Genomic DNA, 25,659 nt, shown 5'->3' with positions numbered 1-25,659 from the left:
TTACTGCAGGACTGTTTCCTGAGTACTCCAAACTACCCTCTCTGTATTCTGATGTGTGTACAATGGGAGTATGCCTTCATAAGAAAAAGATTGACACATTAATCAGCTGCTGTTGCCATTGAATGGGTTGGAAGAACCCACATTTGTTTTTTTAGATTGTTTTTAAAATGGAACATTTGAGCAAGGTGACAAGGTGTTTAATTAAATGTATTTCATGCAGAAAGGGCCAACATTATGTTTGCTAATGCTGCTAGGATGAACACTTTGAACCTCTCTAACACATTCTTAAAGGCTGTTTTGACAGCTTCCACTGTCTACACTTTGCACGTCTTAACAGGGGCCACCCTGTTTCTGCTCTTAAAATACACAAAGGCATTACTTTTCCATTCAGTAATGGGATAGGCTGCTGTAGCTTCACTTTTTCTTTAGGAGAAGCTCCCAAATTTGGCTCTGTGAAGAGGAGAAGCTTCTTCCTAGCATTTATAGATTTAGTCATAGAATCATTACTCAGAGGCAGAGCTGCTCTGGAGGCAGAAATAATCAAATTGGTTCAGTTAAACTTCAATGGGAGCAGCTTTGTAGCCTGGCAAACTTGAACGGGTTGAAAAATATGACAATATTGAAGGTCTGTTAGAGTAATTGTTAACTTCTGATCATCAGCAGTGTTTCAGTTAGCAGAAAAAAAGAAATGTATGATCAGTGTTTTGCTCTCTTACTTTTACAATGGGCTTTAATGCTTCCAAGCAAGAAAAAATAAAAAAAATTGTCCTTTTGACTCTGTATATCAAAGATTTCTATTTCTTTCTATCTATCTTGCTGACACAACCACTAAGCTTTATGCAAATGATTGCGTAATGACGTCACAAATACGCAAATGAGCGTATGACGTCATCTTGCTACTTTTAGCGACTTTTGCAGCTGGTGCTAGCTACTTTCATTGGAAAAGAGTTGGCAACACTGTTAACACCATGCGCTTAGATTGTTAAAATAGGGCCCATGGTGTGGAAAGCCTGGATACATTTGCTTCACTTATCCATAAAATCTGCATTGTTCCATTATGATGACATAGTTGGGTCTAGTGTTTATTGACAAAGGAAATATGTTGTATGTTCAGTGCTGTGATTTGGATACGACCAGTCCAAAGAGCATCTCCTTCTGTTTTGAGTACAGTAGCCTTCTGAAGTGCCTCAAGTTGTTCCTCTTGTTTTTCTCATCCCACGTTTTCAGTGGGATGACAATTCATGCCTCCAGCTGCATCCAACTGTGAGCAAGTTGTTGCGAAGGCCAACTATGTGGTTTGCGGTGTTTCGACATGCAGGCCACGCCAGGCCCTCTTGGGTGTGATCCACTGTTTTGTCAACAGCTTATTTTCTGTGACCACGTTTGCAGTTACAGAGTACTCAGATACTGAAGCACAAGCATGGGTGTTTGTTGAAAAATTAGGAACAAGACCTCTGCGTGATTGTCTTTTAGAGGGAATAGGCCTACCTGATACATTTCTTATGTAAGGTTATTTTCACTTCATATATGGATGAGGATATTTTCTGCAAAGACCCTTTCCTGTTACAATGCAAGGATATTCGGTTTTTAGCACTAGGACAGGAACACATTTATTTCTTTGTTGACGCTATATAGCCTACTCTATTATTAAACCCTAAATCCTTGTTAAAGCAGTGTCCAAACAACTGACATCTTAAAAAAGGTGCATCACATATAAAAGGAAAATGGATTAAAGAAACCTAAATTAAAGATGACCAAAGATGATTTAAAAGAAGTTTAAAAAATGTGAAAGTATTCTCATCTAAAAGCTTATAAAGCTGCAATAGACCGTATGGCAAAACGTATACTTTTCATAGAGCGAGAGAACACAGGTGGTTTTTACTATTTTTAACTATTGACTGTAAATATTAATAAAATACAGTCTATGGATGGAACTAATAATTTTAACGAGTGTATCAGTAAGTCATGACAGTGAGAGAGCATTCATAATACCAGGCCCATAGAACGAATACACCTAAATGGAATGCAACCCTTAACAATGTTAGGCTATTATTACACCTGTGTGTTTCCTGCTTTGTCATTTTTTTCATGAAAAGATATTGCGCAGAATAACTTCTAAATGAGTGGACAGACAAATAGCCTTGATGTATTATTCTCATAAAGTTGCTAGGTTAACGTTAGCATGTTTTTAAACAAGTGCTTATTTTACACCCAGCGGATATGGAGCAACAACAGCATTGCTTTTGTGTTTCTGGCCAGCTGACAAATGTAAGTCCATCATTTGCTGTCCTTTTAGCTTTGTTTTGTGAAACATATCTGGCTTTTAGCTTGCTAGCCGTGGACTTTATTCACCAGCTAGCTAGCTTACTGCTAATGTTTGTGCTGCAAAGTAGCTGCCTGGTGCTGGCTGCTAATGAGCTAAATATGCTAAAATGCTGCCCTGAGCTTACAGTTGATTATTTGTGTGTTTGTTACTGTGGCCTTGAAAAAAAGTGCATCACATATGAATAGCAAAATGGATGCAAACAACCCTAAATTAAAGATGACTGATACGAAGTTCTGGTTTAAAAATCTCCAAAAGAAACCAACCTTTCATAGCAAGCAAACCACAGGTGGAAATAATAACTTTAACGATATGTCTGTTGGAATGTAACCCTTAGCTAACAATGTTAGGCTATTTTTACACCTGTGCGTTTCCTGCTATGTCATTTTTTTCGTGAAAAAGATATTGCGCAGAATAACTTCTAAATGAGTGGACAGACAAATAGCCTTAATGTACTATTCCCTCATTGCTACGGCTAACGTTAGCATGTTAGCTAAACAAGTGCTTATTTTGCACCCAGCAGATATGGAGCAACACCCTCATTGCTTTTGTGTTTCTGGCCAGCTGACAAATGTAAGTCCATCATTTGCTGTCCTTTTAGCTCTGTTTTGTGAAAAATATTGGTCTTTTAGCTTGCTAGTTGTGGACTATTCACCAGCTAGCTAACTTACTGCTAATGTTTGTGCTGTAAACTGGCTGCCTGTTGCTGGCTGCTAATGAGCTAAAGATGCTAAAATGCTGCCTTGGTCTTAAAGTTGAGTCTTTGTGTGTTTCACTCAGGTTACTATTCCACACGCTGTTGTGGCAGGTTTAATTTGCTACTTGGACCAGATAGTTATCTCTTCTCTTCTTATGCTTTTCTTTATCTCCCCTTGCATGACCCCCTTAAAAGAGTCAAAAGGGTCTCTGTCCATTTTCATTATTCTTTCTGAATCGTCTTCTTCCCATTGTAGATTGTAGCTGACATACAGCATATGTGAGACAAAATACACGTTGTTAGACATAGACTAACAGAATGGCTATGCATGGTGCTTGCATTTTAACTTGGGAAAAAAAGCCTGGAAAATGTGGACGTGATGTCAGATGTGTGGCAGACGTGAAGTTGTGTGCTGGGATGTTACTTGTGTACAGGCTTCCCTAAACAACTAACCCCTTTAGAGATTCAGTTCTTTGCTCAGTCCCTAAACAACTAACCCCTTAAGCAATTCAGTTCTTTGCTCAAGAACATTAAGGAGGGCAGGTTTGTAAAACAGAGCTTGAGCAGTTAGGCCAGTACTTCTTAAAGTGGGTTCTGTGGCACTCTGCCAGTGGGTCAGTGTAACGTTTTTAGATTCATTCTTTTAAATGAGTTCATAAAACTATGTGTGGCCGGTTAGCTCAGCTGGTAGAGCAGGTGCACGTATGCGGAGGTTTGTTCCTCGATGCAGAAGGTCCAGGGTTTGAACCCGACCTGAATCCTCCTCCCCTTTCATATTTCAGCTTTCCTATCCAGTAAAGGCAGAAGTGCCCCAAAAAATAAAAAAGGAATCTGCAAATATGTTTATTACATGTCTAATATCTTTTAGGGGTGGGAATCGATTCACACCTCACGATTCGATTCCAATTCAGAGGCCAACGATTCGATTCTAAACCGATTATCGATGCATCTCGATGCAACAGTTTTTTAATGTAAATTTCCATGCGTGATTTTTAAAAATATACATATAAATCTGAGTTTGCTACTCAGAGTTTGCTTCCCAGACAAATCAGCTAGACAAAGCTTAGCTTTTGACATTTACAGTATTTGTCACACTCAAGTTTTTTAATGAAATGTTTTGTCTACTGAGGTTTTTATTTTGTAGTCATTCCATACTTAAGCCTTAAACATGCTAAGTCCCTTTCTCTTACAGTAATCTTCCATGTCAGAGGCTCAGAGTCATGTTTAAAGGTGGAGAATTGGCTTCTTAGAACATGAAACATGAGGTGGTCAGATGTCATGTGATAAAGTAGATGAACAGCCTATATGTGTTTTGCCTAATTATTTTATGTATGTCTTATTAGATAATGTGTGTGTGTATATATATATATATATATATATATATATATAAAATGTATTTATTTTTGTGTTTTTTTCTGCACTCTTGCCTAAACTCTAAGTTGTTGTCCATTATCCCATCCTCTTTCAGTCACTCAGTTTTTTGATTTGTACTTGTCTGGAGACAGTAACTTTAAAAAAAAAAAAAATCAACACATTTAAAAAATGTTTTTGGGAGAAATGGGAGAAAAACTGGCTCTGTTTGTTTTTGGGCATTTCTTTAAACCAATCACAATCCACCAGACAGAGCCACGGTGCCACAACAAAAGTTGTTCTAGTCGTGCAACAGAAAACTCAGATTGGACAGATAGTCTAGCTAGCTGTATGGATTTACCCTGCAGAGATCTGAGGAGCAGTTAACCACAGTTCTCAGAAATCCACCGGAGATAAAAAAAATTCCATCAGAAGGTAAACGACATCCGGCCGAAAACAGTGATTCCAGTGGAATTTCCGTCGGCAATGGAGCAATCCCGAAAGTGGAACGTCATGGATATAGACTAGAATGAGCTTGAATGATGGTAAACCAAATCAGCAACTGGTAATTTAGCGTCTGTGTGGCATATATTACTACACTAACTATAGGCTATACCAGTATAATAAAAGTAGCCTATACTAAAATACTAACTAGTGATCTAACTGTATCAATGACCTATGCTACATCACAACCTCATGCCTTTTTAATAAAGCCTCAAGTTAGGTAATGGACGTAAAATATCTCTTCCAAGGTGTTTTTCAACCCCAATTTTAATTTGAAACTGGGTTTGTCTTTAGGACTTTTTTGACATTCATTATTCATTCAGTACTCATTATGAGCATACACTTACTTTTTCATGCTGTTGATACAGCAGTTCCCTGGATTCAGTTTAACCCGATTAACTTACCGATAGATAAAAAGCCTCGTGCCAAAATGATCTATTGATCTGCCATAATTGTCCTCATATACTGTTCCCTACTGGTCTGGTATCTATTATGTTGTTAAATTAAATCATCATTATTATGTCCAGCTGAGGACACCATTTCATTTCCTTGCTAAATAACTGAACAATCTCTCCTCCCTGTGTTACATGATCTTCCTTTAGTTTCTATTGTTTTGCATACACTGCAAACACATCTGAAAACAAACCTGTTTTTCTGAAAAGCACCTTTGCATCAGTGTCTAAAAATAGCATATGACATTGAAACTAATAAGCCAGTCGCAATATAAACTTCAGACTGTGTCAGAGGAATCAGGTAACAACATAGCCTGAAGTTTCCCTTTTCACAAATGTTTAGTTTATTGGTTTACACATATACCAATACTACAGATTAAATACACATAATCAATAAAAGATGTAATGGAGAAATGCAAAAACACTTAGAGGGGCTTAATCTGGGCACTCTCCAATGCATAATCAAATTAAAATAGAAAGAGACTAAAATACCAAAAAGAAAAAGACGGGAAAAAAAAAGCCCAAACTAAAATTACACACAATATCAAATCAACGGAATAAATACGAAAGGTAAAGTAATATTAGGAGTTACGTGGGTTGTTTACAAAGACATTCCATAGGTATAACATTGCATAGACAAAAACAAACCTTTAACACCTTTCTCAAAAAGTGTTATCTTTGAAAAATTGTGATGGCAAAGCATTCCATATCACTGAACCTCCTGTAATTTCAACCAAACTGAAGTTGAGATGTTCGACAGGAGGCCTGAATTTGTAGTTATATCGGGATGGCATGATTATGAAGTTGGTAACAGTAAAAAAATAAGAAGAAAGAGTTCATTATAGAATGAAGAAAGTATTTTGTTTAGAGATTGGACAAATAAAGCAATCTGTAGTTGATTGACTTGATAAACAGTGATGATGCCTGATCTTAAAAACAGAAGTTGAGAAGAAGAATTTGTATGCACACAGTAGATGATTCGTAATGCCCTTTTCTGAAGACGAAAAACAGGGACAAGTTTAGTGGGATGAGTACTTCCCCATACAGAGTTACAGTGGTGTATGTAAGGATAAACCATAGAATAATATAAAAGCATGGCAACCTCCGTGTTTATCATGGAACAGACTTTTCCCAAGATCCCAACACTTTTTGTAGTTTTAGTTGTGGCTGTACTAATTAGCTTTTTCCAAGAAACAGACTCACCAAGTTGTACGCCAAGAAATCTTGTAGACTGAACTCTGTCTGTAATAGTATTGTTTATATTTATATATGAAGACTGATCAGCATTTCCTGGTCGAACAATAAATAAAACATAACATGATTTCTTAATATTAAGAGATCATTTTTTACAGTTAAACCAATCATTTAACTTTATGAGTTCTTTATTTAATACTTTCAGTATTTTATCAGGGTCTTTATGGGAAAAAAACAGTTGTGTCATCAGCAAATAATACTAGGGCTGCAGCTCCCGATTATTTTAGTAAACCGATTATTCCATTGATTAATCGAGTAATCGGATAAGAAATACTTTTGTTTTATTGAAGAGCAATAATAAACAATTGTTTGGTTTAATTTCTGGAAAAAAACAACATTTTTATTGCCTTCATTGCTTACAATATCAATTAAAGTGCATTTAAGTGCCATATTACATTGTTTTTAAAGAAAACATTTTCTGAAATGCAATAACAACCTCAAACTAAGGCATACATTAAACATACATAAACATTACCTTAAATTGTGCAACTTTCAGAACTACAAGTTTCAACCTGAGACTGATCTGTGTATAGGCCTATATGTAAATATTAGTTATACTCAACCTATTTTCATTTATATATTTGATTACAATGCTACACAGCTCTGTTACACTTATGCTAGTAGATCATTGCTCAGTTGTTTCTCCGTGTAGAGAGAGAGAGAGAGAGAGAGAGAGAGAAAATGGTGCGCAACAGTCAGCTGTTTTTCTGAAGGGATAGTCAACAAGTCGGCTCTTTAGATCAAATTGTGGTCACCAATACGTATTTTCTTGTCTTTGTTTTTGGAGGTTGTTGTGTTTGGTGTAGTTTCATCGTTCATACGACTCTGATTGACTTTTGTCGGGTCCCCTTCGTGGAATGGATGATTAAGTTAGACTCGATGTTTTCTGTTGAGATGCTGAAGCATTGACGTCGTGCTATTATTGTGGTAAGCTAGTTTGATTTTGCAGTAGACACACTGTACAGAGTTTTTGTTTTAATTAGGTTTGAACTGATTCCAAACTTTGGACACTTTCTGTCGTTTTCTCCAGCCTGTCTCTTCTCTTAGCCCCTCATTTAGCGTTTAGCGCTGTCAGTCTTCATGGCATGTGTCGCTAGCTGCGTCAGCCTGGTGTGCGACAGTAATAATCATCCGTGCAGAAACACCGTCAGCGATACAACGTTGGTAACATTGATTAAACGAAGCTTCGAGGCAAAATCATTTTAGCATTGAGGAGTTTTAGTAATCGAATTATTCGAGTTACTCGAGGAATCGTTTAAGCCCTACATAATACCTTATACAGTTTTGTTCGATATGTTACATAGATCATTAATATAGATTCAAAATAATTTTGGCCCAAGAACCGATCTTTAAGGTACATCACAAGTGACATTGCAAAGAGAAGAATTGACATCACTGATAGAGAGAAACTCTTTCCTGTCTTTCAGATAACTTGAAAACTTGAGTAATGTGGATTTCAAATTTCTATTTAAATCATTAGTAATTAATTAAGTTATTAATCAATGTAGCTGTTTTGTCAGTCACTCTGGTAATATATCAAATATATATATATATTTTAGGGGTGGTACGGTTCATGAAAAAACATCCGAACCCCACGGTTTGCTTGTCTCAGTTCGGAGCGTGTGTGCGTCTCACGGTTCGTCAGGACACTGTTAATGTGCACTAACCACTTACTGCCGTAGTGCCCACTTTATACACCTATGTTAAAACACTGGAAACGACGAGGGGGATGAGCAACATGAACGCAACACATGGCAGCTGATTGGACGAACGCGTCACGTGGTTCTTGCTGCTCCCGAATTTCAAAACAGACTCTAACGGAGTCTCGTTCTGAATACGATCTCGTATTTTACGAAAATAGTTCACCGAAAAGTGTTTCTGAAAACATTTTAAGCGAGAAATAGGCCATGCAGTTGCTGAATCTGTCTGTTTTTTTGATTGACAAAGGTCAGTTTAAAAGATTTTGGTCAGATTTTGAGAGGCGCCGAGCCGACCGCTCCTCAGGTGGAGTGTGGAGTGCTGCAGGTCACGTCACAGGCAGAAATGTCAAGTGGGAGAGATGAGGAAGGCTGCCCGGAGTTGGAGGATGCGCCAGCGTCGTATGTAGTCTGGTGTGTGGGAACATTTTGGGATTTCATGTTACCTATGATGACAACAGAAATAAAACAATAGATAGAACTGCCACTGTGTGCATGTATTGTGCAACATGCACTCAATATGCTAATTTTAGCTATATATCATATGCTGAAGTATATTTCTGGAGTGAAAAAATAACAAGAACTGTACAGAACCGAAAACCGTGACCCTAAAACCGTGATACGAACCGAACTGTGGATTTTGTGAACCGTACCACCCCTATAAATAAATAGATATATATATATCTCAATAAATTCTGCAGTTTGGTTGATATCCATTGAATTGATAATATTAATATTCAAATCACCCATTAGATAGCACCACTTTCGCTGTGAGGAAATAATATGAAGTTTGGGAAAGCTTAGTGATAAAGTCAGAAACATTTAAACTTGGTGGTTGATAAATAAATCCAATAATGGTATTGGTGGCAGGACATGACACAGATTACACTGTACCGCGGAGACTATAATTTGGTCATAAACAACTGAGTCTCCTGCCGTTCCTTAATGTGTCTGACAATTTTGGAGTTGGCCCTTACCGACAGACGTTCCCGAATCTCATCCTGTCTCTAGTTAGACGTTTTCATTGCCATCGTCATCTAAATCACCTTACTTCTTCACAATCGGATGTTTGTTTTCATCCGGTTTTGCGCATGCAGCATAAAACGTCATCAACTCGCCCACTCGCTTGCTGTGAATTTTCAAACTTTCGGCTTAATCGGAGATTACACAGACGTATAACAGGTAGCTGGCAGAGAAAAAAACAAGTTAACTTAACCGGACATTTGTGTTCTATCAGGCAGTGCCATATGAACAGAGTGATAGGAAAAGTTTGCGACAATGCTAGAGTGGATTTCTCTCTTTGTGAAGTTAATGAACATAAGGAAAATGTTTTGGCAGGTTTTGTGCTCTGGAGCTTAAAGTATTTAAAATCAAGACTAGAACTTCTGTTGGTAGGAATTCACTCTTGTCTGTTCTCAGGGCACTGATTCAAGAGTTTCTGTTGTGGAAATATACTAAAGTAGTCAGTTTGGCTTAACTCTGACGAATGATATTTTTGTGTGGTATAATTATCAATATGAGTTGAGGCCTAAAATGGTCTCATGTGATGATTCAGCAGTCCTATCAAGTATGAATGAGATTGATGTTAATTGTCACTTTGGACTCAGCTGAAAATCCTTGATACACACTAAAGATCAATAGCAGAAATCTTCTAATTCTCTTGACATACACACATCTAGTTTTAGTTTGCTGATGCCATTTGTCCTGTTTATCACCGAGCATTGCTATTCAACCTTGGCTGTAGATTCATTATGCTCAACCTTTTGAGTAAGTGAATACGTTCTTTATTGCTCTTCAACAAGGACATATGCGATATCAGCCCAAGGCTACCAAATTTTTTATGAGAAAAATGATTCAGAGATGACTCAGTCTTTTTGTGTTGTTGACTGAGATGCCTTTGATTTGAATTGACATGAACACAGAGGAGCAACAGCATGATGAATGGTTTGTTGTTTGTCTTATGGACACCCAGGGAGAGCCACATAAAACAAATAAATGACATCCTGACACTGCTTTGCTGCAAAGATGGCTCCACTAGAAAGGTTATCTGATTGCAATCTGCGGGTTGCTTTGGTGCTCTGACAGATTTATAATAAAAGTGATTTCATGTTGATTGATTGATGATGTCTTGATGATGTTGCTTTATACTCACCTATGTTGGCAAGAAGAAAGTGAGCAACAGACACCCAAACTTCTAAGGCCATCATGATTGTTCTCCCCTTGTGCAAATTGATGCTTAAACAGTCCAATTATCTTGACTTGCTTTTATCATAAAAACTATATTATTGTTGGCATTCCCTGCATTTGTGCATGTACTGTAAGTAGGCTGATACAAACAAATGGGCAGATGTTTAGTCATTGTGCAGAAGATAGGGGATCAGGTCATCCCAAAGCATTATTTCACACATTTTCATTATCAAGTTAGTATGCCACTATGTTCCTGCAAAGAATTGTGAATTCAGCTCATCTGGTTTTGGTGGCCAACATAGAGATTTAACTGATGAATATGTAAAGTTCCGGGTTTATCTGTGCAGAGTAATTTCCTGCCCAGACATTTTTTTCTGGTCACGGAACATGTTGCGGTATGATTAGTAGTTGCTTGGACCATGAAATGGGGTCATTCAGTACAGACTAAGGAAGCGCGGCTGAAAGACATGGGGACTCTTTAAATGTGAAATTGAGGTCAGTCACAGTGCGTTCATGTGTTTGTCTTGATTTGTCTGTGTGGTCAGGATTCATTAGAATATTCTTTTCCAATTACTTTTTTTTCAATTTAATTGTGAGATTGTATTTTACACACTAGTGACAACATGAAAGGCCTACACTAAGTTTTGGTCCAAGGGTAGTTTTGGAGCTACAGTCAGAGAAATCTCAAACAGTTATTTCAGTATTTTAAAACTGTGCTACTTGTATGACTAAGGAGGTTTCTCAGGACATTGACTCACAGTCTTAGACGTCTATGTCTAATAACAACGAGTAGTGAAAGTCATCATGTACATGCTCAACATGTACTATCATTTCCCAACTGACAGGCCAACCATCTCACACCCTATGATGAGGGATCAGTAATGCCTGAGGGTAGGAGACAGCGTGCGAGTGTTTTGTTTATGTATTTCTTGTTATGCCCGTTTCACTTAGTATGTTTAAATTGAGAAATACACATTTAAAAATTTTAGTATTTGGTGCATTTTCCTTGATAATCAAGCAAGTACACTCATGATACCATTTTATCGCAATGGCAGTATTGTAAATTGCAGTATGACTTTTTCTCCAAAACGTGCAGCCCTACTCCAAATGCGTCTTGACTGATCACTTGTGATTGGGTCTCACTTCCTGCTCTGTATGCAAATAAACACATACATCATTTGTACGTATATCGGTGGACTGGTTGTGTGTGTGTGCATATATATTTCAGTTGTTAATCTCACATAAATCATACATTAGACGTGTGCGATGACAACTGAAAAAGCGCTGCCAACAGTCTGTGTTCCAAAATAAGGATGTCTACTGACGGCCGCCGGGATCTGTGCAGGAGAGAGACATTTCTTTTGAAAAGTCTGTGTTCAGCTCTGAGGACGTTTGTAGCTTGTAACTGAATTTGTATCTGTGGTTTGAAGTGTAGTTTCTATCTACTTTATTTTACATTTCATTTTTGCTTATAGGAGTCGTATTAAGTTACTGTTGATGAAGACCCAGCATTTCCTGATATTGCTGTTTCATAATAAAAGCTTTTAAAAAAACAAACTAACTACTTCTGCTTCTAAATAGTTACTCCAGCGCCGACACAGCGCTGTGGAGATAGGTCTGCCATTGGAAGACTACTAAATAGCAACAGCAGCTGTTTCGACGTAAGAGCTGGAATGTATGTGGTAGTTTCCTACATATTCGTGAATTCAGGGTCATTTTATGAAACAAAAAAATAAGGTTATTGTCTACCAGTAGCTGCCTTTTCCAGGCAACCGTGGGGCACAGAGCTCCAGACAGCGGGGGAATATAAGAGCAGGCAGCACCAGATCAAAAACGAGGACACATCACTGAGTATGATAATAACGTCCAAAACACAGAATTCACTCTCAGTGGTTTCTGTGACATGAGAAATACTTGAAATGGGTTCATAGTTCCGCACACAGTTGAGCAAGCAGTCCTTAATGTGGCCCAGGACACTTGCGCGGACACACTGCTATGTGGATGTGGCCTAATCCACCTCCCAAAGTGTTCTGAGTGATCGACCTCTGACAGAACAAGACCTCTGAGGTGTTTGAATGTACAAATAGTTTTTTTTTTATTTGTTTTTTGGCAGCCTGGAGAGAGTGTGTTGGAGTGTACATGCTGGCAGGTTTAGGTGAAGGATCTGGTTAAGCCGGTTTCTTACTATCGGCGTATAGACTGTCAACCAGGGTTGGTTCCCCAGCAACCCTGCTTTTCCTTTTTGCAAATGACAGAATGCCCCCAGTCACTTAAACTTTCATCACCTTGCAGTCATTTGCCCACAGTATTCCCAAGAAAAACAACCTGACCTGTGAGTTCTCAGTTAATCCAGGCCCAAGTTTTAGGTCTTCCTTAGATATGAATTACTTGCCAACACAGGGCCTTGCTTCGTTCAAAGCTTTGGATTAAAATAACATGACAAGCACATTGTTTTGTCCTTTGGAAACAAAACAGGTTCTCCAAATGGGAGATGTTTGGTTTCTGCATTGGCCAGGAATCGATTGCTTTGGTTTGTGTCTGGCAGTACATTCTAGCTCAGACGTAAACACACAGAAGCCCACTTGAACGCCCACTGCTTTAAAGTAGATCATCAGTGGATCACCCTACTACTGTTTACAGTGGGTCTGCACTCCTTCATCTTTACAAACAGACTGCATGGGACTCACAATTTCCAGCCCTGCACTCTTACACCTACCACCACCACCACCCGGAGATGCACATGGACCCTGAAGTCAAGGGGAAACAAAGCCATTTGTCCTCTCCAGTGGCTCTCCTCTCACACCAAGCCTTCAACTCTGGTGGTCCTAAAGAGAGATTGATGGTCTCCCCTCCATCACTCACTGACTTTAATGAGAACAGCCTCGGTGAAAGTACTGGGCGGAGGGGGAGGAGGGGCCATGGAGCAGCAAGGGGGTTGTAGGCAGTCAAACAGATTCAGTGCCACTTAAAGCAGTTACACCGGGCCGATAATCGTCCGTTGGACAGTCTGGCGAGGTCAGTGACTCCAGTCTGTTCGGTGTGTTCGGTGTGTTCCATGCCGTCGTCCGTTGGAGGAGCTGCCGGTCTTCATTTTGGGCGACCTGACATGCTCAGTCTGAGACAGGGCAGTCGGGACTCACCCGGAAATGGCAAGCGGGATGAGCGTGACTAAGCCTGGATGAGCGTGACTAAGCCTCTCAAAATCTGACGAAAATCTTTTAAACTGACCTTTGTCGATTTCAAATGAAGACAGATTCAGCAACTGCATGGCCTATTTCTTGCTTAAAATATTTTCAGAAACACGTTCCGGTGAACTATTTTAGTACAATATGAGATCGTAATCTGAATGAGTCGCCAGTAATGGCCGTTCGAAAAATCCAAAAATTCGGAAGCAGCAGCCAGACCCACGTGACGCGTTCGTCCAATCAGCTGCCGGTTTTCATTTTTTGGGCTACAATACAGATTAGCGCCGCCTGCTGTTATGGAGACGTATTACGTCTCGTCGCTTTGGTGTGTTCCGAGGCACTTTTTTGACCAACTCGGGGAGACTGATCAGTCCAACTGCCTTTTCTGCCAACGGTCGGCCGTCTGGTTGGTGTGTAACTGCCTTTACATCACCTTGCATCTCAGACTGAACCACAGCAACGTTGGCACAGTGGCTAGCAGGTGGGTCCCTCAGTGGGGTGCCTGTGTGTTTGTGTCGGTTCATGGGGCACATCATAGAGACAAGGAGACATAAGCAAAACAAGTTATAGAATAATAAAATAGAGTGCAGTAACAACACTGCTGTCACCTTGGAGAATAGTGCTATAAAAGGTAAATCCTCGCTTGGTCATTATGAAAGTGTCCATGTTCTTCACATTTGTAGCTCTTAGCTGGTTTGAATTGACCCTGCAGGTTTTTTTCAGCTTAGCGGTACCCTGTCTTCATGCACAGCCAAAGACAATGAGATGTATTGAGGTTGCTTTACGTTACTGTCTTGTTTGAAGCATCAGCAGGTTCTGAAATTACCTAGAATGAATGTGTGTGTGTATACTCATGGATGTGTGTGAAAACCTCTACTCTCCCTGGTGTAATTGTGTCCCTAATTCACTCCTCGATAAACACTCATTAGATTTAACCTTGCAGCACAGCCTGCAGTGCTTTCTCTCAACATCTTTCTTATTCTCTCTCAACCTCCTTCCCCTCTCTTCACCTCCTTCTGTTGTCTTCCCCCTTTTATCCCCACCCCTTTCTTTTCTTCTATCCTGCTTTTACACCCTCCCCCTCATTTCCTGTATTTCGTTTTCTACTCTTTTCCTTCTTGTTTTCTTTATCTTCTCTATCCCGCTAGCTAGCCTCCTTTTTCTTTCTCCTATAGGCCTACTTTAAGTGTCTTTTTTTTCTTATGGCTCACTGTTTAGAAGGCCATCTATTGAGAGGTGATTGCATACACGATCGTGCATGAAGCTTTTATTACATTACATTTACACCCACCATTTACTCATTATTGTATAATACTTTTCAAATTTAATGTTGAGAACACATCAGAGACATTTTGCAAGATATTAGGAGATAAATACAAAGAGCATTATGGTGGGTCATGTTGAGACATGAGAATAACGTGGTGCAATACATTCCAAGTCTTTAAAGGTTGCGTGGTTAATCCATTAGCAGACAGGAGAAAGCAGTAGAGAGTAGTAGTAGTAGTAGTAGTAGTAGTAGTAGTAGTAGTAGCAAGACTAGAAGGAGCAGTGGCATAATAGTCGCAGCCTTGAGACATGACATACTCAATATAGTCCACCCTTCCTAAACTTAATATTTCCCAGCTGGTGCTCCTGTGGACAGATGATTAAACCCACATGAGCACAGTATTTCTTTGCTTTGTGAACATTTCACATGCAAACCCCCTTTTTAGTGCACAACTTGAATGGCACTGCTTCTCTCTTCACAGGCACTTCATTAGTTGTGGGTGGGTACCCTGAAAGTTAAATATAATGTTATTATGTTTGGAAGACTCGGTTGCCATTAGAAGGACAACATGGGAACATCGGAATTACAAGGTTTTGGAAAATCTTTTTATCCAAGTGGAATGATGGTGACTAGGCATGGGCCGGTATGAGATTCTGACGGTATGATAACCTTCAGCAGAAATATCACAGTTTCACAGTATTACGGTATTGCAATGACAGCTATAAATGTATTATTTTTTTAAATGTCTGGGTAAAAAAACAAGAACTTTTTTCCCATTGAACCCAATGTATTTTATTTTGAAACACACTGCACACTGGCAGGGAGAGGGATTTCTAAACTGCATTGACAATTCATAAAAAACAGGTCATACCTTAAGAACGGTATGACAGAATATTTTAGTGGTTTTGAAACCGTGACTTTTTCAAACCTCGGTATACCTTGAAACCGGTAACTGGCCCATGCCTAATGGTGACTGGAATTACTTCCAAAACCGAGTGTTTTCTTGGATGATAAACAGACTCTGTGACAGTGATATATGGGTTTATATTATGCAGTTCTAAAACGGAAACTTGTCCCTTGGTGTTGACAACAAAGTGTGTTGCCGTTCTTGCATGCCGAAGACACAATTATACCTCCACTTTTCTGTCTGTGCAGAGGGGATGGGGGATCAGTGTTCTCACTCAATCCGAATAATCTTAGACTTCATGATCTGGCTTTAATAATGCTCTATTCCAGCATTTAGTCACATTGATACCAATTAATCCAGAATAGTGACATTAATGAAGGAAGTCTGTTTCAGTGACACTATGCAAACAACCACACGTCTGCACACTGGAACTAGCATGCTGTTGGCAGTATGTGTGAGCCAGGCATCTCCGACAACCTTTGGCTCTAAATGCTGTTTCTGCTGCCAAGCTTCAAGACAGTGAACAGAAAAACAGCCGAGTGGCTAAGTGGCCATGTGTCTTTCTTCTTAGTCTCGCATTGACAGACCTTCTTCCACAGCGCTGCGGAGGAGGGTCTGGCTAGTCCACACAGCATTCCGGGATGGGAGAAAAACATGCTCTGGTTTATTGGCATTTCTTTAAACCAATCACAATCGTCTTGGGCGGTGCTAAGCCCTGGCAGGAGCTACGGTGCCTCTGCAAAATAGCCTCTGGAAGGAACTTGTTTTGGTGTACGTTCAAAAGTTGTTTTAGTCATGCAAATGAAAACTCAGATTGGACAGATAGTCTAGCTAGCTGTCTGGATTTACCCTGCAGAGATCTGAGGAGCAGTTAACCATAGTCCTCAGAAATCCACCAAAATGCCAACACAAAGGAAGCAGAAGGTGATGGACATCTGCCCTAACAAGAGGGACATTCGGCGGAATTTCCGTCAGCCCCTGAACAATCCCGGAAGTAGAACGTCATCGATATAGACTACTTTCTTCTTAACGCTGCTCACACACCAAGATATAGAAGCAGATTTAATTGATTATGCAAGTTTTTTTTTTATAATTAAAATAGTTTTACATGATTCTGAAAAAGTTGTCATAACTCTGAGATGGTTATCCCATAATTCTTAATGATCTTAAAACCATTCTGAGCAGACTTGATGATGCATGCTTGTCAAGTTGCACTCAAGAGGCATTCAAACCAAGGCTGAAGTAAAAGAAGATTGAATTCATTCGCTGTTTCATGTTGGCTCTCATCTCCACCTAGATTTCCGAGAGATCCGTATGTCAGAATTACATCATTAGCTACATCAGAATTATGAGATGTTTGCTTGGATAGCACAAATCCAATCTGTCCACCCATCTGTTAATCATTTGCTGAATGCTAATCTGCATGGTACATGGGCTGTGATCATAATTTCTATAGGACCCTCTAGCTGTTTCAGAGGAGCTTCTGAGAGGCTAACAGTGTAAGACTGTATGCTGGGCATTGTCAAGGTGCAAACATGTAGAGTAATGTGAAGAAGTGCTTCAGGAGTGCTCAGCAAACCTTTGTCTCGATTAGTTAAAGATTAAAAAGCACTGCTTAATGTTTGCCAAGTAAATAAAAGCCTAGTCATTATCATACCACAGTAGACAGCACTATAGGAGAATAGGGAATAGTTTTACCATGGCTCTGTGATGCTCAAGCTAAATAAACACACAATTATGCACTTATTATGCACAAGATGGAATACTGCCACACAGGGATGGGGATCATTCATTTTTATTGATATTGATACCATTTTCGAGACTGCCTAGCGATCAGAGTCTTTGTCGATACCATTATTTCTATTATTTGGTGGAAAGACGAGGCGACAAATTCATAATCTTAACAGAACTATTTTTACTTTTATTGCAAAAACTGTGAGCGTGTTTTAACGAGCTGATTAAGCGGCCCACAGAGCGGTGCTCTCGGTAGCCAGTCCAACTATGAGTTGCGGTGGGGAGGCTAGTCTTTACCTACAGTCTTTACACACACATTGTGCTCGTAAATCTTTTTTCCTTATTGATTTTCGGGTTTTGAGAAATTTGGAACCGGGTCTTTGAGACCCAGACTGGAACATTAAGCAGCACATTAACCCTGGACAGTAACCCAGAGAAACATGGTTAAATGTGGTGAAATTTCTGGCCTGGATCTTGCACTAAATCATCGAGATAACGTCATGCTTTTATCTGTGTTTGCATGATGAATCATTTGGCTGTCTTTCACATTTTAGAACAAACGAGAAGAAATCCCATTGGCACTTGGCTGCGCGTTAATGGAGGTGCTGATAGATGATTATTCCATCAGCGCAGCCATTACAGAACTAAATGATAGTGACATCTCAGGAAGCGGAGAAGAGGCCATGTTGGGAAGGTATGAGATGAGCAGCTTGTTCAGTTGTATTCAGGTGAGGCTCGTTCCAGATAGAAGACAGATGCTTAGTCATGTTAAAACCCTGGTGTGCAGCTTTGATCTTTGAAGGCTTTTCTCCCTTGCACTCACCTCAACATGATTTGAACGTACAGCCCATTGATCTGGAGTCAGATATTCTACTGCCGCATCACAGCACTCTTTTTCTGAAATTGTTTTGTCAATTTGTAACCTCAGCTAGTTTGTGTCATTCTCTCTTTCAGCGAAGTTTCAGGTCGCCATCCATGTTTGTTTGATAGTGAGACATTCATTTGGCTAAAATCTAGGAGACAAATTGCTTTTGGCCAAACTTCAGTTACATTTTAAAACGTGTCCTGATGTGGGATTTTCACCTTCCTAGATGTTTTAGCTGTAAGTGTTTATGTGCTGGAGGAAATCTCTGAAAGTGTTTATAGAGGGCAGCTTTGCATAGTTTAGAAGAGTTAACCATAGGTTTTTTCTCTGCAGAGTGTATTCTTTAACAAAGGTTTGGCAATTTTACCAAATTACCTTCAGTGCATGTTTGGTTTAGTGTACTGACGGGTATGTACAGGATAGTGAGACAGTTTTTTGTCGTTTAACTCTTCAACTGTATCTGTTTGAGAGGTTTGAATTTCCCCGTCCTTATTTAAACATATTGCAACATGCATAATGTAAAATCAAATATGACCCCATTCTGTTGCACTCTCTTTCCCTCTCTTGCTATTTAATCTGTTCATTTAAACTATCAAACATCCTTTGTCCTTGATCTCTTTCCTTTCTCTCTGTCTCACTTTCACTCCTTGGTGTCCTCCCCCTTTCCTGCCTGCCTTTATCACCTCACCTCACTTTTACTTTTCTCTTTCTCTTTTAACCTACGCAGGTGTTTCCCATTAATATTGAGAAGTAAAAGTGATTTTCCTATGTGTTGCCTGTTTCCTGTCCAGGGTCAATGGGCATTTCCCCAGCTACGGAGCAAACTCCTCTCTGACTCAGTGGTAAGGTGGAGTGCTGATATGAGACAAAAACATAGTACTTGTTTACGAACGGCAAATGTGACATTAGAAGAACAGTGTGTCACTGTGTTTAGATGATCGACAGTGTGTGTTTAAGAATTCATTTAGTGTTGTTACCTAAATAGAACTTACTTTCTGTCACAAAGTAGGTGACGATAATAACAGGCTTTGATATACACAGTGTCCCTATCCTGACTTTATCGGGGTGACTTGAGTGCAGTTTGGAAATGGAAGTTGCGCCCCCTACTTGTCTGGACCTTGTGGCGCAACGGTAGCGCGTCTGACTCCAGATCAGAAGGTTGCGTGTTCAAATCACGTCAGGGTCAAAGATTTTCAAGGCCTCAATTGTTCACATTTATGAGCATGCATGCCTTGATGATGTTGTAGGTTTACAGTACACTCAAACAAATTGCATTAGCACTTGTTAAATGTAGCTCTTCACATAGTTTAATGTTGCTGCTTCTTCTGTGGAATATTGTCCTTTGCAAAAGAAGAGAGCCTTTCTAAGTGGCCTGCATGTTTCTTCCTCCAGCAATCATAAAAACACACACAGACAGATCCTCCAGAGACTTATTATTGTAAATAGAGCTGTTACTGGGCTTATATTGAAATATGATACGCACAATGCCACTTTCCACTTGACTTTGTCAGTTCTTGTCCAAGCGATCACTTATTATCACCAGCAAATGGAGGTTGTTAGAGAGCAGAGCCCCGTTTGAGGATTGGCAAGACATAAACTCAGTGTACACACAAATACAGAGTCCAACTCCTTCCAAATACACACACACATCTGGACTGTCTTCTCTTTCAACAGCTTTTTCCCATTGTTTACATCTCATGTATATCTGAGTCCATTACTTGACTGTAACTGTGGCTCAGAGTTTCAGACGTCTCTGTTTGTGGATGTTGGATGTTCGCCCCAGTGATCCTTTGGAAAGTGGCTTTCATCAGCACTCTTTCCCTGCCCCCTTTGTCTGTCTGTGCCTTCATGTCTTTTTTTCCCTGACAACTATTCAGAAGTTCAGGAGTTGCTGTCAAATTGGAAAGTCTTTGAAAAAAGCTCTTTATTGTGTTAAGATACTTCAAATTGGACTGTGTCCATTACCTGAACCAAAACTTTACATTTGAAGAGTGTATTTGCAAAAAAAAAGATAAAAGCCATTCTTAAAATAAATAAATCAACAATAGAGGTTGACGATTAATCGGCCAATTTTTGGCATTTATTTACATAATCGGCATTGGCCAATATCCCAGTATATCAAGCCGATTAATAGGCAGGCGCATCTGTGGGCAGCCTAGTGTTAAAAACATGAATAGGCGACATTTTTTACAGCGCACCCAGACCAGCTGCCTCCAGCTCCTCCCCTCGTGAAGTCTTGCCGTGTGTCTCACGCAGTCACTTCAGGCTCAGACGCTACCATTAGTAGTAGCATGTTGCTGGTGTTCTTGCCTTGGGATTAACTGTACTAATACACCGCGGCCACACCGCTGTGGAAGCTCCCCGAATGTCATTTATCAGAGTCTGGTTGTTACCCCTGTCCGTGGCAGTCTCATCCAGTCCTATAACGGAGCTAACTGGAGTTAACCGCTAACGGAGCTAATCGTTGCTAACAGAGCCTTCAGTTTTCCGTGCCTGTATCCATTAACTGCATCTATGGACTCGAGCACGAATAAAACCCTTCATTTTATTAAATTGTCTGGACGAGTTTTAAATTACAACTCAGAGTTGTTTGAATGACAGAAATCTGCTCAGAAAAGATCCTAATGAGTGCTACAGGACATGTAACAGTAGGATCCCCAAAACACAGATACAACACTTCAACAAATGAACAATGATCTAACAAACAAGGTGATTGAAGTATAGGCCTACAAGTGTAGATTGGTGAAGTGTTCAATAAATGTTTTTGTTGAGAAATTCTGTGTATATTAGTGTTACATTTTATCTTTCAAATAGAGGTTTAAAAACAAGCCATCGGCTGACCCTGATTTCTAAAGATTGGCATCGGCATCGGCCAGAGAAAACCCATATCGGTCGACCTCTAATCAACAACAGTTTGATTGACATTCCATTAAGTGCACAAAAAACAAACCAAAACCAGTTGGATTGCACACACAAAAAATATATAATTTAGGAATATTAATAAAATCGGAATTGTGTAATTTTCAGTTGTGACATTCACTGCACAACATATTTTTACAGCACAGCCTCAGGTCAGGTCATTATTCAGTGCTGTTACCCGACTAGAACTTTCTGTCTGTAACAAAGAAGGTGACGATAATAACAGGCTTTGATATACACAGTGTCTCTATGTCATCAGGGTGACTTGAGCGCAGTTTGGAAATGGAAGTTGTACCCAGTAGTCCTGACCTTGTGGCGCAACGGCAGCGCGTCTGACTCCAGATCAGAAGGTTGCGTGTTCAAATCACGTCAGGGTCAAAGATTTTCAAGGCCTACAGCCTTCACAGTGTGAGGCGTTAACCCAGTGGATGACGTATGACAGGCTGCTCTGCTGTTTGTTTCCATGGTGGAGCTTCACACTTTCTTTTCTACCTTAACTGACATGCATAGTGTGTGGCTGAGCTGCGTAACTTGAGACTTAAAGTAGTTACAGCATACTGTGTTCAGACAACCCGAATACCCCGAATTATAAGGGAGAGTAGATAAACAATATGAACAAGGAATTAAATACCCAGCAGGCTGTGTGGCTTTTATGCGAACTTAACTTTTGCGCTAAAAAAGGTGAGGATAGCTATCTGCTACGACCTACGTCTACGATCCCGACGACGTGGACAAGCAAGACTTGTAGAGATGTAGAGATGGACTGAGTCCATCTCTACATCAGAGGAGGCACCGAAAGAAGTGTGGAGGAATTAAACACCGGCTGCCACTTCTCTACCGGGCATCCTGCCTGTCAGTGTGCAGCCGTGGGTCGGTGAGCTTGGTGGCCTCTGTGTCTGCGTCGGTTTCCAGTGGGATGTCGGGAGCTTTGGTGTCCTTTCTCTAATCCGCGGCTGGATCCTGGCGTGCCGGTGCCATTCAACCGGCTGACTCTTTTTCTGTGTGCCGACCTGGCGGCCACTTTCTGCTTTATAGTGAATCATGCACAAGTGGAAGGAACTGATCTCATTTCATGAGACAAATGAAAATTGATTAATTAATTGATTGACTAACTTATTGCATGCTTTTCTATAGGCCTATACATTGTGAGACGTGGGGCAGTGTGGGTTGGTGGATTGGTTGAAATGGATTGGATTGGACTTTGCTCAAACTAAGATTTATTTTTATGGAAACCCAGTTTGCTACTGCCAGTCATTATCAGAGCTCAGGCTCTGTTTAGACTGTTTAGCCTGAAAATACATTTCTTAGGCCGTGTTGCATCATGCTATGGCATACCATGTTGGACGCTGAAAGTGGACAAATGAGCCTCTTTGGTTTTTAAAAGAAGCCAGGTTTACTTCTGATATTAGTGTTTTAATGTAGTATTAGAGAGGACTTTATTGGGAACATGAGCAAATTTTGTGCTCAGGAGTTCCATTACAGATGTGGCGAGCATGGTGCACTGTCATGTGAGACCAAAGAGTTGCCACTCCCTCTTGCTGGCCTTTAAACTCCTGGGATCTCGTCTGCTCTACATATGTTGTTCTTGAGCCCACTGGGATTTACACACACACACACACACACACACACACACACACACACACACACACACACACACACACACACACACACACACACACACACACACAGTCTCCCTCAATGAGCTTATCCTCCCTCCTTCCTTCGCTGTGAAGTCGAGGTGTGTGCTCTTGTGTAAAGTGTGTAAGAGGGTTTCATGGTTACGGTCGGTTGCTTCTTCACAAACCATGACCAGCACACTCCTCAGTACACATCAGGGTTGCTGGACTGGACTGGACATGATCTGCAAGGTCACATTACGCAGCCTGAATCACAACTATAGCCACCTTTTGAAGATATTCGGTCATATTTAGATATTAAAAGTGACAATGTACACTTTAGAGTGAATACCTAAGTACACTGAGCGAGTACCAGTGACATAGATCCTTGTAAACATTAAACTGTTTGTCTAAACAATGCAATCATGTTTTTCTTTTTCCTGGCAAAATGCAGGTCAGTCAGATGAACGTCCTTCCTCGTATTTTACATTCGAAAAAACTTGACACTGGACACCCCATCCTGCGTTCTCACCATTCACAGATATGATGACAGAATGAGCTGCCTCATTTCCTGGCTGACTATAACTTTACTCTTTTTTTCGTAGCTGCTGTACTGTATGTGGATCAGAGTTACAGTTTGCCGATTTGTCGACACGAGGATTGGAATTATGTTTCTATTTATACAGTACAAAATAGGTAGTAGCCTACATAATTATGTTTGTTCCACATTTAGATCCCAGGCACCTCGTACACACACACACACACACACACACACACACACACACACACACACACACACACACACACACACACACACACACACAAATCCTAGAAAACACTCTGTGACCCCTCTTTGTGTTTTGACATCTGCAGTCTGTGAAAGAGCTGTGTGTGTCGTGACATCTTCACTGCGGGTTGTCTGTTCTGGGTGATTCACCCTGTGCTCTGTGTTTCTCTTGGCTTGTTTGGAGGTCCCATCTGGCAAGCTCTGTGCTTATGAAATAATAAACAAAAGTGTGCCGAAATTGTGCTGACTGTTGCTTCTATAAGTATACAAAGAGTCTCACAGTGCTCACCCAGTTTTACTGAACTTGCAGGAACTACACTGACTCAGTGCAATTTGCAGCATTTTGTAGCCAATGATAGATATTTTTTGAGTAGAAACTGTCCAGCTAAGATGTCTTAGGTTAGAGGGGTTATTCTGTTGCTCAGTTATTGTGAATGTTGGTGTGGCTCTTTTGCATATGAAATGCTCTGAGTAAAAATAACTTCAAAGTGGCACAACCAAAAAAGAACATGTTTACAGTTGTAGTTCCCGAATTAAAACTAAGTATGTAAAGAAAATGGTACGCTGGCAATGAATGATGGGTAATTGACAAATGTCTTTAAATTCTGTCACAGGAACTTTACATTATCCATCATACAATAATTTGCAGATATGTCACATCTGCACCAATCTGACTGTTGCTCTTCCCAGTCCAAGGCTGAACAGATGGCCTGGATGGGACGTCTCCCTCAGGGTCTGAGACTGAAATGTCCTTTTAGTAACATGACACCGTCACCCTCTGTTTCTGTTGGTTGATTTCTGATAAGCATTTGAAACTGACAGAATCTTTATCAACCCCCTGAAGAAAATTGTCCTTTTCCTTTTTCCCATCCACAGGGAGGTCAGAGGTCAGGTTCAAATAGAGAACTGTGTCCCGTAAGAATTCTGTGTTTTGCTAAGGACACTTCAGTGGGGCAACTGAGACAGAATACCAGCACTTCTTACAGCCCTGTGTTACCTGGTAGTGATTACCTGCTCATCAAGGTTCATTCGCTTCTTGAGATTAGTGTGCCATTTAGCCATATCATTACAAAGTCTGTCATATTATAACTATTTGTATCCCATAGGATGTCCTTCAAGCCAGGGATACATTATATTTTATTACATTTTTATTTTAGCTTTATGGTAGCAAACACATTCAGGCTTATAATTGCATATACAATTAGACATGATTTTCTCTCTTCAGTTCACCCCAGTTGCCAAATCTTGCATGTTACTTTGCATGTCCCATATTCCTGGGCTACTTTGATGCCCAAGACAGTAAATGTGTAAAAGGTGTGTGTGCAGGTGTGTTTAAAGCCCTCCCGCTGTTGTTAATGACCACTTGTCTTAAATGGGATGAAACTGGCCAGTTGCCCAAACAAGCATCCTATCCTGGCACTCCAGGCAGATTGCAAATAAAAATGTGACTTTGGGAAGCAAGCCAACATGCTAGCTGCTAGCTTTGCTTAAGCACAGACTGTGAGCAGTCTACAGTTCATAGTCCGGTCCTCATTTATAATTACACTGACTGAATAGAAGGTTAATTTTGTATGTCAATTACGCTACAACTACATTTTTGGCATTTATTAAGAAATGCATGTTAATAGCTTCTGCCCACCCATGTGGCCATTATTTTAGGTCCCTAAAGAAGATATCATTTTGAACTTTCTTTAAAAAAAATATGACATCAATAATTGATGTTAGTACTTAGGTTTTCTGTCATAGAACAACCTTTTACTGTATTTTTACCTGTCAGACGGTTTACTCTTTAATTGGCTTAATGATGTATCATTATGAAACTACTCAATGAGATCCTCATGTGATAATGTCAGTTTTAATTTGTTAGTGAAAACCATCGCAGCAGCAGTCCCAGCTCATGCTGAGCCATGAGGCA

The 25,659-nt window shown here is 40.1% G+C and overlaps 1 protein-coding gene and 2 non-coding genes across 15 annotated transcripts in view; all 3 read left to right on the top strand.

Annotated features, from left to right (window-relative positions):
* The window catches only part of LOC144537414 (partitioning defective 3 homolog), a 382,981-nt gene that overhangs the window by 8,838 nt on the left and 348,484 nt on the right, over window positions 1-25,659 (top strand). The window lies entirely within an intron of this gene.
* Window positions 19,537-19,608, top strand: trnaw-cca (transfer RNA tryptophan (anticodon CCA)). Its single transcript has one exon. It is a non-coding gene; the product is annotated as a tRNA-Trp (tRNA).
* On the top strand, window positions 21,648-21,719 carry trnaw-cca (transfer RNA tryptophan (anticodon CCA)). Its single transcript has one exon. It is a non-coding gene; the product is annotated as a tRNA-Trp (tRNA).

Source organism: Sander vitreus, chromosome 22 (assembly GCF_031162955.1).
Source record: "Sander vitreus isolate 19-12246 chromosome 22, sanVit1, whole genome shotgun sequence".
Taxonomy (NCBI): Eukaryota; Metazoa; Chordata; class Actinopteri; order Perciformes; family Percidae; genus Sander; species Sander vitreus.
The sequence above is the reverse complement of the archived record's forward strand: the minus strand, read 5'-3'. Positions and strand labels throughout refer to the sequence as shown.